The 21203-nt window shown below is 41.5% G+C and overlaps 1 protein-coding gene across 10 annotated transcripts in view; it reads right to left on the bottom strand.

The window, feature by feature from the left end:
- PUM2 (pumilio RNA binding family member 2) overlaps nucleotides 1–13736 on the bottom strand; it is a 77490-nt gene extending 63754 nt beyond the window's left edge. The window contains exon 1 of one of the 10 annotated variants that reach the window (XM_052810268.1): nucleotides 13559–13736. The gene's annotated coding sequence lies outside the window, so the exon portion shown is untranslated. Of the gene's footprint in view, nucleotides 1–7276; nucleotides 7350–7531; nucleotides 7795–13558 lie in introns of those variants that run through there. The other 9 variants (XM_052810269.1, XM_052810267.1, XM_052810272.1 and 6 more) reach the window with 9 other exon arrangements.
- Nucleotides 13737–21203: the final 7467 nt, after the last annotated feature.

Raw genomic sequence — 21203 nt, 5'->3', positions numbered from 1 at the left:
ACCCAATACTCACAGAACACAATCGCAACTAAATTCCATCCGCAGTTTGCATAAATTTAATTTTAGAAACCCCATTTCTTTAGTACTTCCAACTCAAGAGTTGTCTGTTCTTTAAAAAAAACAAAACAAAACAGTAACTTCTGTCTTAACAAAATCCCCCAAAACACTGGTACACAGACAACACTCAAATCAAAGAACTGAAATGGAGAAGTCTCCTCATCTGTACTTGATTTCTGTTAGTTCATATTTACTAAGGAAGAATGGGAGCAGTGAAAAATGGCAGAACATAAAGGCAGTACTGATCACGTTAAGTTGGAAAACACTATTTTCACATGGGTTACAATGCACAGCAAAGTAAGAGTAGTTTCCCCTTTGCTAAGTCTTCATCATGTGTAAAACCACTGAAGCACGTTAAAAAGTAAGAGTAGTTCCCCTGCATCCCCCATTCAAGTTACCAGAAAACACACATGAAGTTCATGACATTTACCTGCTGGAGGAATGGAGAAATATTTTGATGGACCTAACTGACTATTAAACAAAGCTGCTGATTAAGACATAGCTCTGATTCCCAGTGGGGATGGAAAGCAGGTGGCAGAAGAGAGATGCAACTGTTACTCAGCATTTAATTATCTGTGAATAATTTTATCTATACAACGTATCAGCCTTGGGAAATGCTAGTGAAAATCGGCACCGTTGCCTGTATAACAGGCTGAACACTGGCAAGGAAAAACCCAACATTTTCATACTCGGGAAGTGTGTCGAAGTGGACAAGTAGAATATTGTAGAATTTTATATTTACAGAACTGCTTTACAATTTCTGTACAAGTGTAATACAGAATGTGATACAGCATGAAGCAGGATGTCAGGGGAAAAGATTTTTTTATTTTGCTATGTAGATGAATGTAAGAGGAAGAAAAAAGTAAAAGAGTAAAACCAGAAAAAAATGCCAAAAGAAATTAAGGAATGAGAAAAACCAGATGAAGGAAAAAAACAGACAAAATATTCCTGCTTTTAAGGTCAGCAAATTTTGTTTATTCACATTTGCTCCTATATTTACTACATTTTTTGAACACATTCCGTAAGTCCTTGGGCTAGGGAAGGTACAAAAAGTTCCTCACGGACTTAAGTGTGGCACATTACAAGAACCCTGGGGAAAAAAGCCATTCCTATCTGAAATTCAGAATTAAGTTTTTAAAGAAAATTTAGGAAGCTGTATCAATTAAACATTTGGGGGTAAAAGCTTAAAACTGGATATATATATATATATTTTTTTTTTCCTTCTAGGTTACTACCTGCAAAAGGAGAAAGTTAAGTTTTGATCTACACTTAATTCTCCTACTTCTGTTTTACTGGAACAAGTTTTTTTTACCTGCAAGTGTAACAAGTAAGATTGTGTGCTAAATCCATATTATTTCTTATAAAGCCTACCAGAAACTAGTGCCTTTTCAAACTAAACCGTTTTGCATAAATTCAAACCTAATGATTTGATGGTATTCTCATAAAAAGTAGGTATTCACAGAAATAGGAAATGCTTATATAAGTTAAATGAATGGTTCAAGCCGAACATTTCAAAATTATTTTATGTGGTTTCATTTATATAACTGCTTTAACAAAATTAACTGGAGTTTGGGTTACTACAGGCTTTGGAAAACTAGCTTAATTCACACATATCTTTCTTAAAGATGTGGATTCAACAAAAAACCACAGGAACTGTTAAAACGAAAAACTAATAAACTACCTGCTGAATGATCTATATAAATGCTATCTCCTGTGGGCCAGCTGTGTTTGCTGGAGTAGCCACTGAACTGCTCTCCAGCCTGCCTCTGGAAGAAATAACCAGCTGTGGCATCATCCTAAGAACATCCACTGAGGGGTACCTGGACATTGGAAGCACCTGACACTGCAGTTGCAGGGATGGTGAGAGGAGTGTTTCCACTTGAACTGGGCCATGATGTTGCTCCAACTACCGTTCCAGCTGGGGCAACCCTACTCCAACCCCACTTGCTTCCTGACCAATGTTCACATGCATCATTCCTCTGGTCTCCTGCCAGGCCACTTCATTCATGCCTAGGAGGACACACGGAATGCTCATTCCACATAGAAACCTAAAAAGAAAAAGTCTTGCTAACATAGAAGGTTTTCCCACATATCTTCAAATATGCAGCTCTTACAATTAGGATTTAAAAAAAAAAAAAAAAAAAAGTCCAAGCTATACAAGAACAATATTCATTGTCAGTATGTTTATTGATTTAAACTTTAAATTTTAAATACCATTACCAAACTAGGCCTCTAAGAGAAACAAAGTACCACAGATTTTTTTATAAGACAATATATTAATATGGTAGAGTTCCATATGTTACAAATGTTTGACAACATATTTCCTTGCTAAAAAAAAAATCAAAATATGATTTTCAATCATAATAGCAGCAGTTTCTTTCACATTATTACTCAGCATGATGTGAAGACCATTGATTCTGTCATACTATGTCTGATTTTATAAGTTTGTAGACCAGGTAACGAAGTAACACAGAAAAGTAACTTCTCGATCTGAACTACATCTCATTTTTACATGCCAGCCTCAGTTTTTCTTTCAAATGTGTTAAGCTATTGAAGATTTTAACACAGTAATTGACATTAAACTTCTCTAACCCACATGATAGTACATTTGGGGGTTTTCACAAAATAAAGATTTCAGGCTCAGATTAAAATGAAGTTTGCCAACTCATTTTTGAAGTATTTAAGTCTTGGCTTGAAACAAGTATAAATGACAACAGCAAAAATCTCTCTCTGATATTGACAAAATCTTCTGCAGGAAAAAAATACCTGCTCCTGAACACATATACTTAATGATCTCCACACGTTCTCAATCCACCATAACTGATGTATTACTCTTCTTTTAGTTTGCAAATGGACATATATAAAACCTAAAATACCCCCTACAATGTTAACTAAGTACTTGGGGGGGGAATTTAATTTTCAAATCCAAGAAATGTCTCACTTCTCATACTAAACAAGAGTGTTAAGTCCAAACAATAAAAACTGACATCTATGGAAAGATATTTTATCAGAATCAAACACTTAGGTCTGAAGATGTAGACAAAAGAAACCACAGTCCTCTAATCCCCCCTACACAATTCTACATTTTTCATCTAGCCTTATCGACTACTGAATGTCCAGTCTTTAGGGAGATATATAATATATAGATATATGATAGGATTTTTTTTTATATAATCTTAAACAATCTTGGTTTTGTAACACATAAGATCTAAAGCTACTTTGTCTTATTAGTACTGTTACAGTAGATATTTGCTTACTGTCAAAATACCCTACTAACATCAGTTCTGCAACTTCTTCTGACTACGTGACTAACTCATCATTGTAGTGCCCAGAACTAAAGTTTAAGCAATATATATCATAATGGAGATAAACAACAAGATACTTCAAAAATATGAGTCAAAACAGACTCATTATTTTTAGCTCAACTACACAAAGTCATCTCCAGCAAGTCAAGCTTTTTATTTATTCAATACACACATGTAAAGACTTATGGAACCAAACATACCAACCCAGCTTTTAAAAATTCATTTCCCCTTTGAAGAGATTTGTGAACAAATTCTATATGAAACTTCAGACCAGCCACACAATGAAAAAAATGTATACAACTAGTTCAATACATCACTCAAAATTCTCCCTCGAAATAACATGGATGAAATCTAAGAGCAAACTTATGAACATAGGTCTGACACAACCTTACTTCCATTAGGATTTACATGCCAAGAGCTTTATAATGGAAAGAAAGACAGCCAGACCTATGACCTGTAACTGAGAGTTTTGCCAATACCTCAATAGCACTGATGAAGAGGTAACCTATCTGAGAATTGTATGAAAAATTAAAACTGAAAATAATCAAAATTGCAAAATGTACACCAGATTATATCGTCCAATGTACGCAAATACATATTGTAAAAATATGCCTGTTAGAAAGGCTGCAGATGTGATATTTAGCACAGCCAGTAGAGGACAGAGGATCATATCACCACTTTGAAGTTTGGTGGAAATAGATGCATATATAGAACAGCTAGCAAAAAAGTCAAATGTGGATTATTACAGAGATTCTTTAGCTACATTTCAGAGTTTTACATTTCCTTCTCAACTTCTAAGATGGTCACCATAACCTCTTCAGACATATTTCTTCTACATGTCTACAACCGTTTTTAAATAGCCATGTTTAGAGAAATACTCTGTTAACCAATAATGAAATATAATCTTTAAAGATATCGCTAGAGATGGCATCTGGTCTTTATTTGTAAGCTAAACATTTCACATACCAGCTTGAAAAGCTCCTGCCTACTATTCTAAAAGCCACAGCAGGTATTCTGAGTAGGATTTGAACTAAGTCTTGCTATAAAGTTTTGGTATGCAAGCCATTACTATAAAACAAATTTTATACAACTTGTTTGAAATTACACCCAAGCAGCTAGAACTGAATATTTTTACATGTTCTGATGTAATTTAAAACTCTTTTCCACTAAAAGACTGTGAAGTACCTCCAACTTCATTATTAGAAGCACTATATAACTGGTATTTGTTGTTATAGGAGAAAACGACCTTTTAAACGAAAGACTTCTTGTCCCATTTCTGAGTCAAGAGCCTGGGCACTGGCTTTCTGACAACACTGGAATGGTTGCATTGTGCAGAATAATCAAGACAACAGCTATGTTATGGGTGGGGAAAATTCACATTTAATGAGGTAAGCATTTTCAACTAAATTTACTGAAGAGAAGAGAAAGAAGATCGGTAACTCTCTCACATACCTATACATATAATACACACAATGAAAAGTATTCATAAAGCATGTCTACTCTACAGTTTTGCATTGTTTCCTTTGTAGAGCTTCTATTTATCAGAAACTTTAAAGAAAATACAATGTATTAATACTTGTTTCACAGGAGATTCCCAACACAGAAAGAATTTAACATTCAAGAGAATTTAGGTTTCTTTTTACTGAAGTGGACAGTGAATTTTTATATAATTTCACATTCAAAAAGAAGCATGAAGACAAACAAGCAGGAATTCAAACCATCTACTGGATTACTTGCCTCTGTGTATAAAAACTTGGTCTAATCATTTTGGGGTTTTAGAAACCACAGTACAAAGGAAAAAAAAAAAGATGAAGTTATCAAGGAGAATGCTTTTAGAAAATTCTACATGTGCTGATTATTCAGTGCACACTCACATATCATTAAATCAAGCAGGGAAAAAAAGTATCTAAAAGTGAACTAGAAAGTGCTGTTGAAAATCAGATCTAGTTCACAGTGTTCAACAAGCTGATGTCCTGTTAACATACTTGCCCCAAACATCTGCAGTTATCTGGCCCAATGAGAACACTGCAAAGAAACAGCGTTCAGAGAGCAAGTCTTGAGGAAAACATGTACATAAAGTTTTCAATGTGCACTGCAATCCTACATAAGATTTAATATACACTGTCATAATAAAAGGTGTCTTCTCATCAAAAGACAGGCGAGTCCAACTTTTTCAGCCAACTGCTTCTTGCACTATTAGCTCAGTCACAATACCAGATACAATTATAATTGCCTCAGCACTGTGCCAGTATCCCTAACATAGAAGAAAAATATTAAGTACTATAGAGTGATGCTACGGAAGAAAAGTACCATGCCCTATTAATGCAGAAAAAATATTATTCAAATAACATGAACTTTCCTATGTGCAATATCCACATAATAAACTGCAGAATCTGCATTATCAAGCAGTTTCTCACATGCATTTGCCTACTAACCATTCTGCTGGGACAAATTCCAAATTTTCAACTCTCTGAACACTTCAGAAAACTGGCAGGTGATTTAGTGTCATTTCTACACATATAAGCGAAACTACATCACCACTAAATTATCATTTCCCTTTTTATTCCAGTTTCCTTCTCCCACCTAACATATTTATATTCGCATTGACACAAATTGAGTTGTAGACTGGAGAGAGGTAGACTATAATTCTCTCAGCTTCTCAACAAAACTGCGACTGTTGTTAACATTTGCTTTTAAACCTAGACATGACTAAATACAACAAAATACTACGTTTTATACATAAAAATGGTAACATGGGGTAGTAATTATATTTCAAATGCATTCATCTCTCACACACCTGAAGAACTATACCATCAACTCATGGTAACTAAAAGGGCCTGATCTCTCAGTTGAGGTGCGACAAAGACTTCCGTAAAAGAGAAACTAAAATAAATCTGAAAGTATTTTGTTAACATGTAGCATATAGGTGTCAAACAATTAGGCGATATAAGAAGTTTTACCGATTCTAATTTGCAATGACCTATATAGCTCATAGACGCCTACATTGCTCAGAAAAAAGCATCCCAAAAATCAGCTGATAGAACCTCTTTATCACATCACATATAAAACATGCTACGCATTTTGGTATTAAGCCATCTTGCTTCAAACAGCAAGCCAGAAAAATATAAAGCGTCCCGGGTATATTAATTTTCTCTCAAGGAATTAGAGTCTGAGGTTATGAAATACACGAAAGAGAACAATGCCAAAAAAAATCTTTGCACAATGACTGCCAAGGAGATTAAAGCCCAAACTGTTAGTTGTAAGCACGATCCACTCAGGGCAGCTGGCATTTTTCTCAACTTTTTGTTATTGTAGTCTGCGCGGACACGTTTGAAGAAAAATTAAAACCTAACACTTCATTGTGTGGCATCAACTACCAAGAGCATTTGGCCTTCTCGCTCCACCCTCAGAAAGCAGTCGTTATCCTTAAGAGCACTGAAGAAAAATAATACAAGTTTTCACGCTTTTGGTCCATGTAGACAAAGCCCATTTTATCCAAATTCCGCACGCACGCAATTGTCCGTGGGGCTGCCGGAACGACGCCCCCACGTCCCCGGCTCCCTCGGCGCCCCACGGCACTTCGTACCGAAGCCTATTGTAACACCCGGCGCCGTGTCCGCCCCCCCCGGGCCTGCCCCAAACTCCCCTCACCCTCACGCGTGTACGCGCCCCGGTGCCTCTCCCCCCCCCCCGCCTGCGAGGGCCCTGCCCGCCCCGTGTGTCCCCGTCCCCCCCGCCCCCGCCTTCTCTCAGGCAACAACTTCGCCCCCCACACCCCGCTGGGATGGAAACTGCTCCCCAAGTCGCCGCCGCTCCCCTCGGCTCGCCGAGAGCACAATGCCGCCCTCCCCTCAGCATCGCCGCCGCCCGCCCCCCTCACGCCGCCGCCCCCCCTCACGGCGCTCCCTCCCCACCTCGGCGCCGCTCCCCGGCGAGCCGGGAGGACACAAAGGCGGCGAGGCGCGGGCGGCCGCCGAGCAGGCCCCGCGCCGCCCGGTGACCTGCCACAACATGGCCCCCTCCCGCCCTCCTTCTCCCCTCCCTCTCCCCTCCCTCGGCGCGCAGCCGAGGCCGGAGACAAAAGGGGGCTGGAGGAAGGGGGAGCCCGCCCGCCCGCCCGCCCGCTCCGCCCGCGGCCTACCCAGCGCGGCCCCGGCCCCCCAGGATACTCACGGGCTGGCTGGCGGCGCTGCTCGCTGCTGCGATGGAGCCGGAGCGGGCCCTGGGACACCCCTACCCGCCCGCCGCCCGCCGCCGCCGCCGCCCCCCTCCTCCTCCTCCTCCTCCTCTCGGCGCCTCTCCTTCCTGCCTCCCCTCCCCCCCTTCGGCCGCGAGGGGCTCACAACAACATGGCGGGAGGGCGAGCCCGGCGCGCACGGAGGGAGAGGGACAGCGAGAGCGCGGCAAACCTCCCCCCGCCGCCGCCGCCGCTCGCCCCGACCGCCGCCACAGCGCATGCGCACCCCAGCCCGGGAGGGAGGCAGCGAAGGAGAGGGAGGCGGCGGCCCCCGGCCCCTTCCGCCGTGCACCGCGCATGCGCCACCGGCCGGCGCGCGCCCTCGTCCTCCCCGCCCGCCCTTCAGCGCGGCCGCGCCGGGCGGGCACCGAGGGAAGGGGCCGTCCCCTTCCCTCCCGCCACACAAACCGGTCAAAACAGGGCTTTTACGCTTTGCTTTTTTTTTTTTCTCTTTTCTCGTTTTCGTTTGTCGCCTTCGGGGAGGGGTGGTGGCGGGAGGCGGTGCCCGCCCGAAGGCCTGGGGTTAGGAGACAAAGGGGAAGGCGAGGCCGGCGTTCAGGGGTACCCGGTGGCTCCTGAGGGCCTCGCTCCCGGCACCGCCCGCGGGGGAAGTACCTTGGGCTTAACGATAAACAGAAACGCATCACCGTAGTTATTAATTAGCTGCTGTGCCGATAGTAGCTGCGTGACGGTCTTGGGAAAAGTCAATTGTTGCCTTCCCTCGAGAGAGTTAAACGTAGGATCTCTGATACAGCTGGGTGGTTGCTGTTGGTAAATAGGGTACTGGATGCTAGTAAACACGGCTAGTGATGGGTCTTAGTAGCCTGACTCAATGCGGGCATAAATTCTACTTATTTAGCAGACCCTGAAAAAGAGAGGGAGCTCTGGCTGTCACTGATGTTTTAAAACAGAGATTTCACAAGAAAACCGGCTATTCTGCCGTACTACCAGTTCTTAAAGGAGTCTGGTTAGCGAGTACTCCATTTCAGGAAGCAGCACGCAGACGTGATCCACAGATGAAACCTTCGGACGAAACCCGGTTACCAGTCCTGCGGCGGCTGTTCCAAACACTGCTACCGGCCGTTTTTTCTGTAGGCAGAAAGGAGGCAGGCCCTGGCAGTCCCTGTGACTCGCTCTGCGTACGGCAGGGTGAGAGCAGGTGAGTTGGGGCGCAGGAATACTACGGGTACTGGTGCTACCGCTGCAGCAGCAGTTGTGGGGATGAGATGTCTGTGACTACCAACTGCGTTCTTAAAAATAGAGGTGACTCGAAGGAAAAAACCCTCACTGTTTTCAGTATTTATAGACATGGTTAAAAACATGAAAGTTCCCAGCTCCTGATAAAGATAGAAACGTTTTCCCAAGAAATGAAAATGACTTCTTCAGCTTAATACTAGTCAGCTAAGTACCCACATGTCTGCAGTCTGCTGCTGCTCGTGTGGCTAATCCCTATGATCCCCAGTGTCCTGTCCCACTGCCACCTTTGGGCTGTCTCCAGGGGGGCTGCAAGGCTGAAAAGCCAATTCCTTTGCTTCCTCGGGGAGAGAAGGCCTCTAAGTCACAGCCTCCCAGTCAGCCCTTCCCTTCGTGCAGACTGGCTGGGACTGAAGAAAACACTGTTACGCTCTTGGCATCCCCAACACCTACAGCAGCTGGTCTCCGTTACACCAGCTTTCCACCTCAGACCCTTTTGGGGACCCTATTTGTCCTGGATAATTCTGATCAGTGTTTGTGTAAAGCATTAAATGTTCGGGAAGAACTCAACATGCCTTTCTTAAGCATAAACTTGAACAACATCTACATCGGTCTGCTTCTCAGTACTGAAAAACCCAACCTCATCACGAAACAGAAAAATGTTTAAGTGCAATCACTTTGGGATTTGATCTGAGAAATACAATTACTTCGTTATTTTCTAAAATATTTTTCTAAAAAAAAGAACCCCCAAAAATTCTACCACCACACACCTCACAATTTAATAATGGCGCTAAAGTTTTTGGCTCACGCTAAAATAGTTCAAGAAAAGTCTTTCTCTCTTACTTTTGTTCTGAGTGGAAACTTTAAAAGTACTTAATACTTTAGATAGTTTAACTTGGTATCACTCCATTACAAAATGCTTTTCCTAGCTATTCCTGTTTTTAAGGGGGTGTTAACAGCTGACTGGGCTCTGCTTACACTCCAAACATTTCAGATAAACCCCATTAACACAGTTATGGTTTGTTTTTTTCTGTAAATAAGCATCCTCAATGAAAAATACTAAACAAATATACAGTCTGCAAGCCTAGAAAGTAGCCAGGGATATGGAAAGCCTGGATGCTGTTGCCTTCCTCCACAGTCTTCCTGTGAGACCTTGGGCAAGGTACTTAATTGAAGAGCACTAACAGAAATTGAAAGCTGCAGTCCTAACCATGCCCACTCAGCTAGTGTCTAATCCTGAAGATGTCTACATTTTCTGAAGCCACAAACTTCAGGACCTAAAACTCCGCACATGAACAAAATTTGTCCTGCTGTGCCACCATATCCATGTCGCCCAGGAGTTTTGACAGACAGTGCTGTAAGATCTAGCAGGGTAGCAAATAAGTAACCCGTATTAAAACCAAGGTATTGCTCCATGAAAATGAAACAACTAGATGTGGTAGACCTTCTCAAAGCATCTCTAGAAAAGACGCAGGTCCCTACAAAAGCTTGCACTCTTTTAAAACAAAGTATGCAACACCTTTCACTCCCAGGACTGGGGAGCACCCAGATTTGATTCCCTTGTTCAAGATTCACAGGTCTGACTTCCTCAGAGGGAGTCCCAAAAATCAGCAGACTACTTTGGCTGCCCCCTGCTGCAGCTGGGCTGTTCTGCAGGGAAGAATTAGATCTTTGTCTCAGATCTTAATGGCCTTGCTGTCCTTGCAGTCATACCATCATAGAATGGTTTGGGTTGGAGGGGACCTTTAATGATGCTCTAGTCCAACCCCCAAGTCTAACTACCCCCAGTCTAATCCCCAGTCTAGCTACCATCTTACTGCTTAAGAGGAGCAGTCATAAATGGGTGAGCCTTGCTCAGTTCTCTGAAATACCAGCTGCAGTTAACTACCTACCACCTTCACAGAAGGACAGCACTGCAGCTCGGAAGCAATTATTGCTATCTGTCCATGTTCCAGAGTAGGGCCCTGGAATGGTGGCTCATATCCTTAGCGTGTCCCTTGTTAGCTACATCTCTAAGATATGCTGATCTGGATGTATGTTTCGTGCATTTACAGGAGCAGATCCCGTTCCGAAGTTATTAATTTTCCCACATACTGTGTAGCAAATCTAGGCACCCAATGCACAATTCTGGATTCCACTTCGTCAACAGACGTACAATTAATTAATTAAAAAAATCAATGAGTCTGAAATACTACATTCACAAGACTTGGAATCTGTCGGTATTTCATGTTTTAGGCCAGCAGTGACCATAATACCTAGGAGGGTTTACTGAGATAAGAACTCTGGCCCAGTGGGCCAAGTGTCCCCTTTGGCTAGCCTCTCCCCAGGGCCTCAGAGAAATGTGCTTACAAGCTGCAGACTCTTTGTACAGAGTGACTTTCCTGTGCACGCATCCTTTTGCCCCACCATTGTTTCACAAACACAGCCTTTCCCTGCCATAACTATTCACCATGCTGACTTGGGGTTGACTCTTCTCTTCTGTTGCTTTTGACCATGTAACCTGTTCGTTAACTCAGCTCCTGCTGTATCTCAAGCTTCACAGCCTATTCCTGTCTCAACCCTCTCTCTTCTGATACAGAAACATTGGGCCCACTATATGCAACTGCATCCATTGTCCAATTTTAATGTTTAAAACTACACATCCTTAAGCTTTTTTCCCATGTGTGGGAAGAACTCTTCTGAGTTACCTTAGCATCCTTCAAATTTCCCATTTAATGCAAAAACTGGTACAAAAAGGCCTTCCTTTAGTATGATTCCTGTAAACCCATTTGACAACAGCCAGGCTCTCAGTGTGCTGAAAAGCCCAGTCTGCTCTGTTGCTCAAAAAACTGGTAGTATTTCCATCTGTTTCCCCTACCTGTCTGTGCAACTGTAAGTGTCTTCAAGAAAGACCATCTATTCTGTGGGGTTTTTGTGACTAGCTGGCAACTGGCATAACATACTGAGCTAGTGCAAATGAGAACACTTCAGTTTGGGACCACCAGAGAATTCACAGCTGAATTATAATAAATTTTGTCACTAATCCCATTTTTGGACTTACTCACTACTATACTACTGTTCTAAAATGCGGGGATGCTGACTTGCCATTCAGTTACATGGTCATTGCTCCTGTAGACAGGATCAGCTTTTGCAAAGAAGCTGTTCTGCAAGAGGTTTAAAGGAAATGCATGAGAGGAGGTGTCAGCGAATGGAATGTGCAGTCCTGCAGCACAGATCTTCATGAACTTGTCCTAAGAAAGAAGTGTCTCTCGTGGAAGTGCTTTGCTAAGTAAGTCTAAGCTAGAATGGCTGAGAAGCTGTCAGCTGAAGACTTGTTTCACCGGCAAGATGGCTTTTGTCCCTGAGTCATTCACCCCTCACAATTGGCTGAGGTATAAACAAGCTTCATAAACATACCTCAGAGTCACAACCGCCAGAGACAATCATTGTAACACAACAAGAGTAACTAATGGCATCACTTCATGTACATGAATGTGAATAGCTTTGGAGTGGCAAAGCCAGAGATAATGTCAGCCGTTTTTTAGATTCACATTCACTTCGTTCACAACAGAGTGGCTATCAATGCTTATCTTAAGAGAAAAGCCTGCGTCTCTCAATAGAAACATATTTTTCTTTCCAGTGGAGGATTAAGTTCCAGGAACTCTTCATGCTGAATGCAGACTGTGGCTCTTAGAACTGAAGATTGCATATTATACTCAGTACAAATAATGAAACCTCAAAGATGAGCATCAATTTGATTCTCACTCATTTCATATATTAAGTAGTAATGAGTAAACACTCTAATTTCTAAAAAGGGAAAAAAGTTCAAAGAAATGTCCCAGGCAATGGAAGCGATCACAAGAGCTCTTAATAAGACGCAGTATTTTTTTTGTGCACTTAGAATAAGATAGTTCAGCCATATCAGAACAAGGAAGAGTGGGAAGAATACTTTTTTTTTTCCTTCCCAAGGAAAAAGATTCTAAGAATCCTAAAAGCATATCCATAGGCTTTAATTTTGTTGCATAAAGTCTCACCAACTTAACTTGCATGAACTAGAAATTCTCTGTACCTTCAAAAGTGAGAAGCCATAGTACAGAGGATAAACTAGAAGAAACATCTGCAACAGTACTTTGGCTTATATAATTTCTCTTGTCTTAGGTTCGTCAACACCCTTCTACCTATTGCCGTATCAGATACTGATCCTCCCAACTGCAGTAGGTTCTTTGGATAGGGCTCTGAACAAGCAGCCCAACACCAAGTGGACTTTGCTTAGGGTAACATTGGACATCTCGGGTCATCTCTGCTCTTGTTGTGTAATCACTAGACTATATTTTTTTCTTCTAGCTTAACTATACCTGAAGCTCCCCAGAATTTCCTGTTCTTACACAGCATCAAGGGCGCCGACCACAAGCAACAAGATATGTCTATGTGACTGGACATATCATTTGAATACGAAACCGCAGCACAGCCGTATCAGCTCAGACCTAGTTAAGACGCCCATTCTAACTCACCGTTATAGCATGAAGAAACACTCACTGGCCCCCATTTCCACATAGAGAACCCAAACCTTATTCTGTGCCAAACATGCCTTCAGAGCAACAGGGCACAGCACAGTGAATGTACAGTGCCAGAGATGTATGCAGGAAGGGAAATCCTAGCTTGCTTCCTGAGCATAAACAAAATGGTTGAGCACTGTAATACTGAAAAGTAGGTGTCAATGTTATGCATGTATTGCATAAAGTATTACATAAATAGTGACAGTATATTCATACATATGTGGGCTTACCTTTAATTATATCTGCAGGTTTTACAGACTTCTAAAATACCTTGTCTGTTTCCAATGCATCCGTTTTCCTAGGCAGTTAGTCAAACACAGAACAAAAAAAAAATTCATCATGCTGAAATAATGTATTTTTTCATACTGCAAAATTCAAGTTCTTTTTCAGCTCTCCCTCTCCTGCAGTACAGGACCCCTGTCTTCAGCTAATCTCCTATCGGGGCCCAACAGCCGTTTGTGCATCCGCACCCCCCAGTGCTGGGGTGGGGCCCAAGGGTGAGCCTGTGTCTGTAGCAGAAAATGGAAAAGGCAGGGCGAGAAGGAAGAGCAGCACTTTGTTTTTCTGCGGGAGCTGCTGGGGGAGGAACTATACCACCCACCCAGCTATACCTTTGCTGTTCCTGTAACACTGGGAGCGAAGGGCTTTGCAAGTGGGAAGCAGAGACTAGCTGTTCAAACGGGAATAATCAATTCCCATTTTCCTGGCACAGGAAAAGTAGGCACCAGCCCACACCCCACAGCCTGCAGCTTGCTTTGCCTACTGGCTTGAGCTGGCTCCAGATGGAAATCCAGTTCAGCTGGAAAACTTCTTCCCTCGTAATACATCCTGTTAGTGGACTGCAAAACAGGAAGTTTATATGTGTAAATAAGAGTGCCTTTCCATTCATTTTGGCTAAGAGCTAAGAATTAGAAGACAACATCTGTAGATTCATCCAATTTGCATTCAAGAGAACAATACTACTTCAGAGTGATTCTTGGACATCCCCATTACATCATGAATTTGTCAGCTGACTGCATCATGGACAAGGGCAATTAGGAAGCTATGATCTGGGACCAGAAAAAGTCTTCCAAGCCTTTAAGCACAGTTCTTTTCTTCACCAAATGGAATTAAAACCTGGTCCCCATCTCCCACACATACTTCCCCTGGAAGGCCAAGAAAAGATGTGTAATCCATTTCATCCTTCCTTTTATTCATATCTATTTGTAACTTTAACCAAAGCATACAGGTGGGAGTAATTGCAATCTCAACACATCACTATCTTCCTGAGATCATTAGTTTTTCTATTGGTAAAATTGTACAAGATGAAGCATTAGCTGCAAAATACATGTTTGTTACAACTTCATAAAGCACCAGCTGGAGATATAAACCTATGTGAATTTTCCAGGCAACCTTTTTTTTTCCTTGATATTTGGCAGAGTCAAAGTGAGGATATAATTAAACAGAGTGTTAAAATTAATCCCTTGTCCTAGCTTTTTGAGAAGCTAGGCAGTAACTGGCATGGAGACAGGCTGACCCCCCCCCCCTTGTCCCTGACTAAGCTTACCCCAGGAGATCAACTTCACAGTCCTCCAAGTATGGCCCAGAGCCCATCCTACAGCCTATGCCTACTCCACAAACAAAATATTTGGGGCACGTAGGGGCAAAGGCTGACCTCACGCTGGCCCTGACTGCATGCTGAAGTACATCCCACCCCAGCAGGAGGGAAGAGCAGCAGAAGAGTGATCTGCCCCACACGTGTTGACAGCAGTTGGTGCGATGCAGGGATAAGCCTACCCAGCTCCACCCTGCACTTCATACCATGACCCAGAGAAAGCAAACAGACAGAGACAGCCCACAGAACTTTCATGAGCTGCTGCAAGCAATGTTACCCTATTTTTCTTCCTGACTGTTGTTCTCTGAGTGCTTTTCCTAGTCCTCTAGTAGTAGAGCAGGTCCTCTGCTCTGCTACAATACCAAAGCTGGATGCTCCCTCCCTTTTGTGATTAAGAAGAAGAAAAGAGGCAGGCGGGCAAACAGCCCTTCGGTCTTTGGGGTTATTAGGGGGAAGATGCTGTTGCGGCAGCAGTGGGGCAGGCTGGGCAAGGTAGCTGCCTTCTGTGAGCCTTAAACATCCCTTCTGGCCCGGGGTTTCATTAAAAGATAGGTATTGGTTTTGGTGAAATCTTTAAGGCATTGAGTTTAGTACCTTCAGTTACTATGTCCCCTTTTCACCTAAGAAAAACTGGAATGATTTGGGCCAGTATTATTATGATGTTTTTGGCAAGAATTGTACAGAGGACACTATTTTATTATAGAATGATATCTAACAGTGAATGTAAAGTTATAGGTTAAGCTCTAAGCATGTCTAATAAAAGTTTGTTTTAAAAATAATAAAACCATTTAGTGTTAGTGAAAGTATTACTATACATCTACTAATAAATGTAGGAATGCATTTCACTGATTAAACAGAATTTTGGAGTTGAAAATATAGCCATGTTTTAATTCTATTTTTAAACTTGCTTGGTAGAAAGTTTTAATGAAAATGTTTATTTGTATTCTGGTATTTAAAATGACAGCATTCATTTGATAATGAGTCTGCAAAACAGACTTCATGTAGGACAAGATAATCTAATCTTGAATTACACTGAAATAAATGAAAAATGAATTCCAAAATTTAAAAGGATTTCTTAAGCATACAAACAAATGCAAAGAAATTGCTGAGGCTGATTTAAAGTACTGCTAGGAAAAGAAAAAAGAAAACAGGACAGGTTTGGAATGCTGTGTATATACACATATATATACACTGTGTATATATATAGCTATAAAATCAGGAAATGTGGATGTAAACAGGAATGAAGGAAGACATTTTTATGATATTCCCTCAGTGGGTGAAAGAAAATGTAGCAATGGCACTTGATACAATAACTGCCTGCAGTGCTAAAATGTGGAATCCTGGAGCCAGCATCAGTCTAAGTCTGTTGATTTTTTGTAGGTTCGGGTTTTGTTGTGTTTTGTTGGTTTTTTTTTTAATGAAGTTACTGCTCCAGCAGCCTGGGGAATGAACCCTTACACAGATACTCTCCTGTTGCTCTCAATGGGTCACTTAGGATCTTCTCTGGTTGTATTGATTTCTAATGTTTGCAGTGTCTAGTGGTAAAAATGCAATCCTTATTTGCTTGTTTAGCTTCAGAATGCTATTCTAATCATATCAGAAGCAGCATTATCTTTTCTAGTTTTATTATAAACCTTCTAATAATTATTTTATATTTCTAATAAAAATAAAATGTTCATAAACTGAACTGTAAGTCACAACTCTTGACCTTTGCAAGCAGCGGTGGGATCAGTACTCATGAAAGTTGTAATTATTTTCTTTTCAGCTGTGGTTCTTATTTTGTGTTGTTCCATCACTATCTTCTCTAACAGTTCTTTTATTTAAGAGTACACCCATGCAACATGTAAGAGTGGGACTGTTACTGCCCTATGCCCAGCTCAACAGAGCAGCCCAGAGAACATACAGTACGAGACTAGTAGCTTCCTCCTGAATACAGTAAGATAACTACACAAGATATTCAGTATCTGACTGGCAACATGTGGGATACCAAATACATTTTCATGCAGAACATCTGTAAAACAAAAGCAAATCTTTCGAAGTTTAATAGTTGCAGAACCAGAATATGCTGAGTCCTTACGGAGCGAGACCGGGGAGCCTCGAGCTCACCTTTCCGCGGCCCCACTGCAGGCTGTCTGCAGACCCAGACAGGAAGCACTAACTCAGTTTACGGTAAATTCTTGGTTTTTAGATTCCCTCTTAATCCCCTGGGCTCAGATCTGCTATTGTAACATGGCAGGGAAAGGCAGTTACTGTCCAAACTTAAACAAGCTCCATTTCAGTGATTATTCTTGTTGTGAAGCCTAGGGCTGTCATGCATCCTCAGAAATGCCTTTTTTCCTCCCCCTCCTACTCCCAGTAGCCCAAGCTGGGTTTTTTGCTAGCTGCAGCTCACGTTGGCATTTTTACAATCCCAGCCAGAGCTTCTTCTGCTGGAAGGCATGCCGGGGCCCTGGTCCCTTGGGGGCAACCAAGCACTGCTGGCCCCTGGGCGCAGAGGGGCTGACAGCACCACGAATAGAGCTGGTGGCTCCAGGTCATCTCCAGCGGGGTGGAGGCCCAAAGCTGCGCTGTTCCAGGGCTCAGGTGTGAGAAGAGCCAGGATGCACTGGGGAGGTAGAGGCTTAGAGTCAAACACTACAGGGCACCCCTTCCCCAGGCAGATACCTCTCAATGAGCCCTCTTTCCTTCCCCTGTTCTCACACAGGGGACCTGTGGTATGTTTTCTCTCTACCCCAGCTTTTCTTCTGGGCTCAAGACTTATTTCAGAGCTCCGCTTTCCTCTTTTCAAGTCCGCATCTCTACTTATATCGCAAGTGCAGGCACCAAGATCTGCCTGCAATTGCAGTTCAAAGCCTGCATTTTGGAGGTGATGCTGTTCAACTTGGATTTGTGGGTTTCCATGTTCTGAAGTAGAGAAGGCTGTCAAACACACATCTTATATCCTGGAAGAGTTCTCTAACCTTTAGTACCTCTCATACAACTTGATGTGGTTTTTTTGTTATTTAAAAAAAGAAAATCTTCATCCCTGCACAATTTTGTAAGTATAATATTGGTGTCTACCTCTAATATAAGTTACAGGCAATGTTTGGTCACTCCATCCTCACACTGTGGGTTATTTTTAATCCCCATTCTGAGATTTGTAACTCTTTCCCAAGCATGGGACAGGGAAGCCAAGCCCATAACTGTGTTCCAAATACCACTCCTGGGACCTAAAATTAAATATTGCAAAATATTTGCCCACATGTTTTGTCTAGTTCTTACCACTGACATTGGCCTTTACCTTCAATTAGCTTTCTCTAGTCCTTGTAGCTATTGCTGAGATAAAAATAGCCCTAAGGACATTAAGGAGAATTTTCATTCACTACTCGAGTATACTCTATTTGTGTTACCTTAATATTGAAGAGCTGATACTTATTGTAGGGTTTCTTTTTAATCAGTAATGCAAAATATCAAAACCAAATGTAGACTGAGCCATGTTTCACTGGACAAAGCTGCCTTATTGTTTAGAGACCAGTAGATGGCAACCGCCCGTTGCAATGTCAAAGGTAAATTAAAAGTGAGCGTTGTTTAGGCAGTGGATTTATTATGTGACAGCTTGAGCAACAAAGCTCTGCTATTCCACATAAGGAGAAAGCAGTACTTTTATTTTTACTCCTTCTTATACACCTCTTTTGAAGGGGAGCAGTGAGATGCCCTTTTACATAGCCAGTTTTGACAAATTATAATTGTGACAGTCCATTTGACTAAAATATCTTATAGCTGCTCCTTACTGCTGATATCAGTGAAAAAAAGAGCAAGTCTATGGAAAAAAAGATCCAAAGCAATCAGACTGTCTTAGCGTCCACAGGAATAGCCTCAAGTTCTTATCATGATTAATTAGATTCATTATTACTTGAGGTAGAAGCAGTTAGAACTGAGTAACAATGATCCTAGGACTGGAAATAGACCTCCTTTTAGGAACTGACTGAGGCTGTTGATATACCAGTTAATTAATCCTGGTTATCTGAGTGGTCTTACAGAAATTTTTTTGACATGATCAAGTTTGAAGAAATTCTGATTCTTTCTACAACATTAGATTAGAAGTTCTTCATTTCTAGGAGCAAGAACTGTAAAGGTTTGAAACGATCCTCTCAGGCCCTCCAAGAACCTTGCATTTTCCCTTTAGAAAAGAAGCTCCTTCATTACAACAGGAGAACAGTTATGGAAATACATCTGTAACCTTACTAGAAGGATACTTAACTACCTGTAGTCATATTAAGTTTTCCTTTAGCATTGATTTAACCATATTTTGTGAATACATTTTCAATGAGGATTGGTATACATAATACATGTATGGATGCACACAGAAGTAGAGTGTTTATAGTGCAGAAGAAACCAGACCTTTTGACCTCTGAAGGATTCCAGCATCGCCTAACAATGTGATTAGCAATTTTAAAAAGAATATGCTACAAATAGCTAAACCAGCTAACAAGAAGAGCAGTCACTTAGTAGAAGTAAAACAAAATACGTTACTGGGATGCCTCCCTCCAAGTTCTCAAGCACTTTGTAAACCATTAACTTGAAATGCATTAATTTGTACCCTTGCAGTACAAGGTGTGTAAGTTTATTCTCAGAACTCGCATCTTTTCTAGGAAGACTTATAAAACCTACTTGATACAGATAAAGTAACTTTTTGCTTTTGTTAAAGCTACAGCTTGATCAGCTGTGAGTTTTTATAAGTGACTTTGAAATTAGGAGAAGTCCAGCTGCGATCCATTTCCTAGTGAATACTAGTGAGTTGGTATTAGGAATGGCTTCTAATATCCCTTATACCCCCCCCAAACTTTTCTCATTATTTCCTTCATCTAATAATAAGATTTATACTGTAAAATTCAGAGAATTCACAGCTGAATTTCTCTGAAGTAATTAAAGGCCTCCAACCCAATGCTGAAATTTGTGCAACTTTATTTGCTTTAGCATGAGAAATTAGGTGACTCGTACATGTTGCTTTTCTTATGGGCCCATGAGTTTTGCTAAGAGGCCAAGAGTTATCTTGGACTCTTCTTGCAGAAAACTGCAAAGCTAGTGAGATGATTTAAAAAAAAAAAAAAGGCAAGGAAAGAGAAATCTAAATGATTTAGAAGAGAAGGAATTTTTAGACAAACAATAAAAGTACTTCTCTGTTTATATTCATGCTTTTTTTAGCTCAAATGGTTGAGGAGGACAGATAGTTTTAAAGATTCAAGGTCTGCTGTTTCCATGAAGGGCTGAGGAAGGTCTCACTCCTGTTTTCTGGTACTTATCACCACAGAAGTCTGCAAGAGACCACCAAGGACAGTAACTCTCCTTCTTTACAGTTGGAGCCAGTAAAGTTTAGTTTAAGTTTGAAGGAATCCATATGGAAATTCCCTTCTGCTCAATACTTCCTATGTATCACAGATCACAAAATACACCCTCATGCGCTGTTACCAATGTTCAGTTTTATAGCAGAACCCTCCCCGAAGTCTAAGATTTTACATGTTAGATATCTAAGTAGGGGTCAGTGGCATTTCCAAAAGCTTGTGCTAAGTTTCTCTTGGGTGTGCACTGAAATGTGTATATAATGAGCAGTGACAAAGTTCTCTGAAGATCATGGCCTGGTAAGAATGTGCCTACCTCATGTACGTTGGTAAAAAGGGCCCATAAAAATGTAATTATAGCTTTTCACTCTTCTCCTCCTGCACTTTCTAAAATTTGAAAAAGCCAGAATAGCCCCCTACTATTGTGCAGAAAAACAGCCTCTGGACTGTTTTTAGCAGAACATTTCTCTGTCTTTGATTAAGACACTGGAAAGGTTCCTTGTTGAGCAAAGCCATAGCATGTCGGGTCACAGGCTTGTTTGTTTGATCACTTTATAGTGGGGAATGAAAATGTGAATGAGCACCAAAGCAGGTGCTTGAGCATTGACTTTTAATCAAACAATAAAGTACAGATTTGCAGGGGGATTTTGCTTACCTGATCCTTATTTCAGATGCCATTTGAAGCATAATTTAAAGGAGAGGTAATCAGGGACACAGTCCAGTAAGGTGCTGAGTGATTCTGAGGTGGTGCTGAATGCTACCCATTACCATTACTTGCAGTGAGATTCAAAGATAATCAATCTTGGCAGGATTTGAACCATAATAAATTATGAAGATAAGATGGGTAATGGAAGAATGCAAAACGTGGAAGGTAGGTTTGAATTTCTTGACAGTGTTCAGCGTAGCTTTTGTAATTATTAACTTAACCCTAAAAGCCTGAGATAGTCGTTATTCAAATGACTC

Source organism: Harpia harpyja, chromosome 15 (genome assembly GCF_026419915.1).
Source record: "Harpia harpyja isolate bHarHar1 chromosome 15, bHarHar1 primary haplotype, whole genome shotgun sequence".
NCBI lineage: Eukaryota > Metazoa > Chordata > Aves > Accipitriformes > Accipitridae > Harpia > Harpia harpyja.
This window is presented reverse-complemented; position numbering and strand designations above follow the sequence as displayed.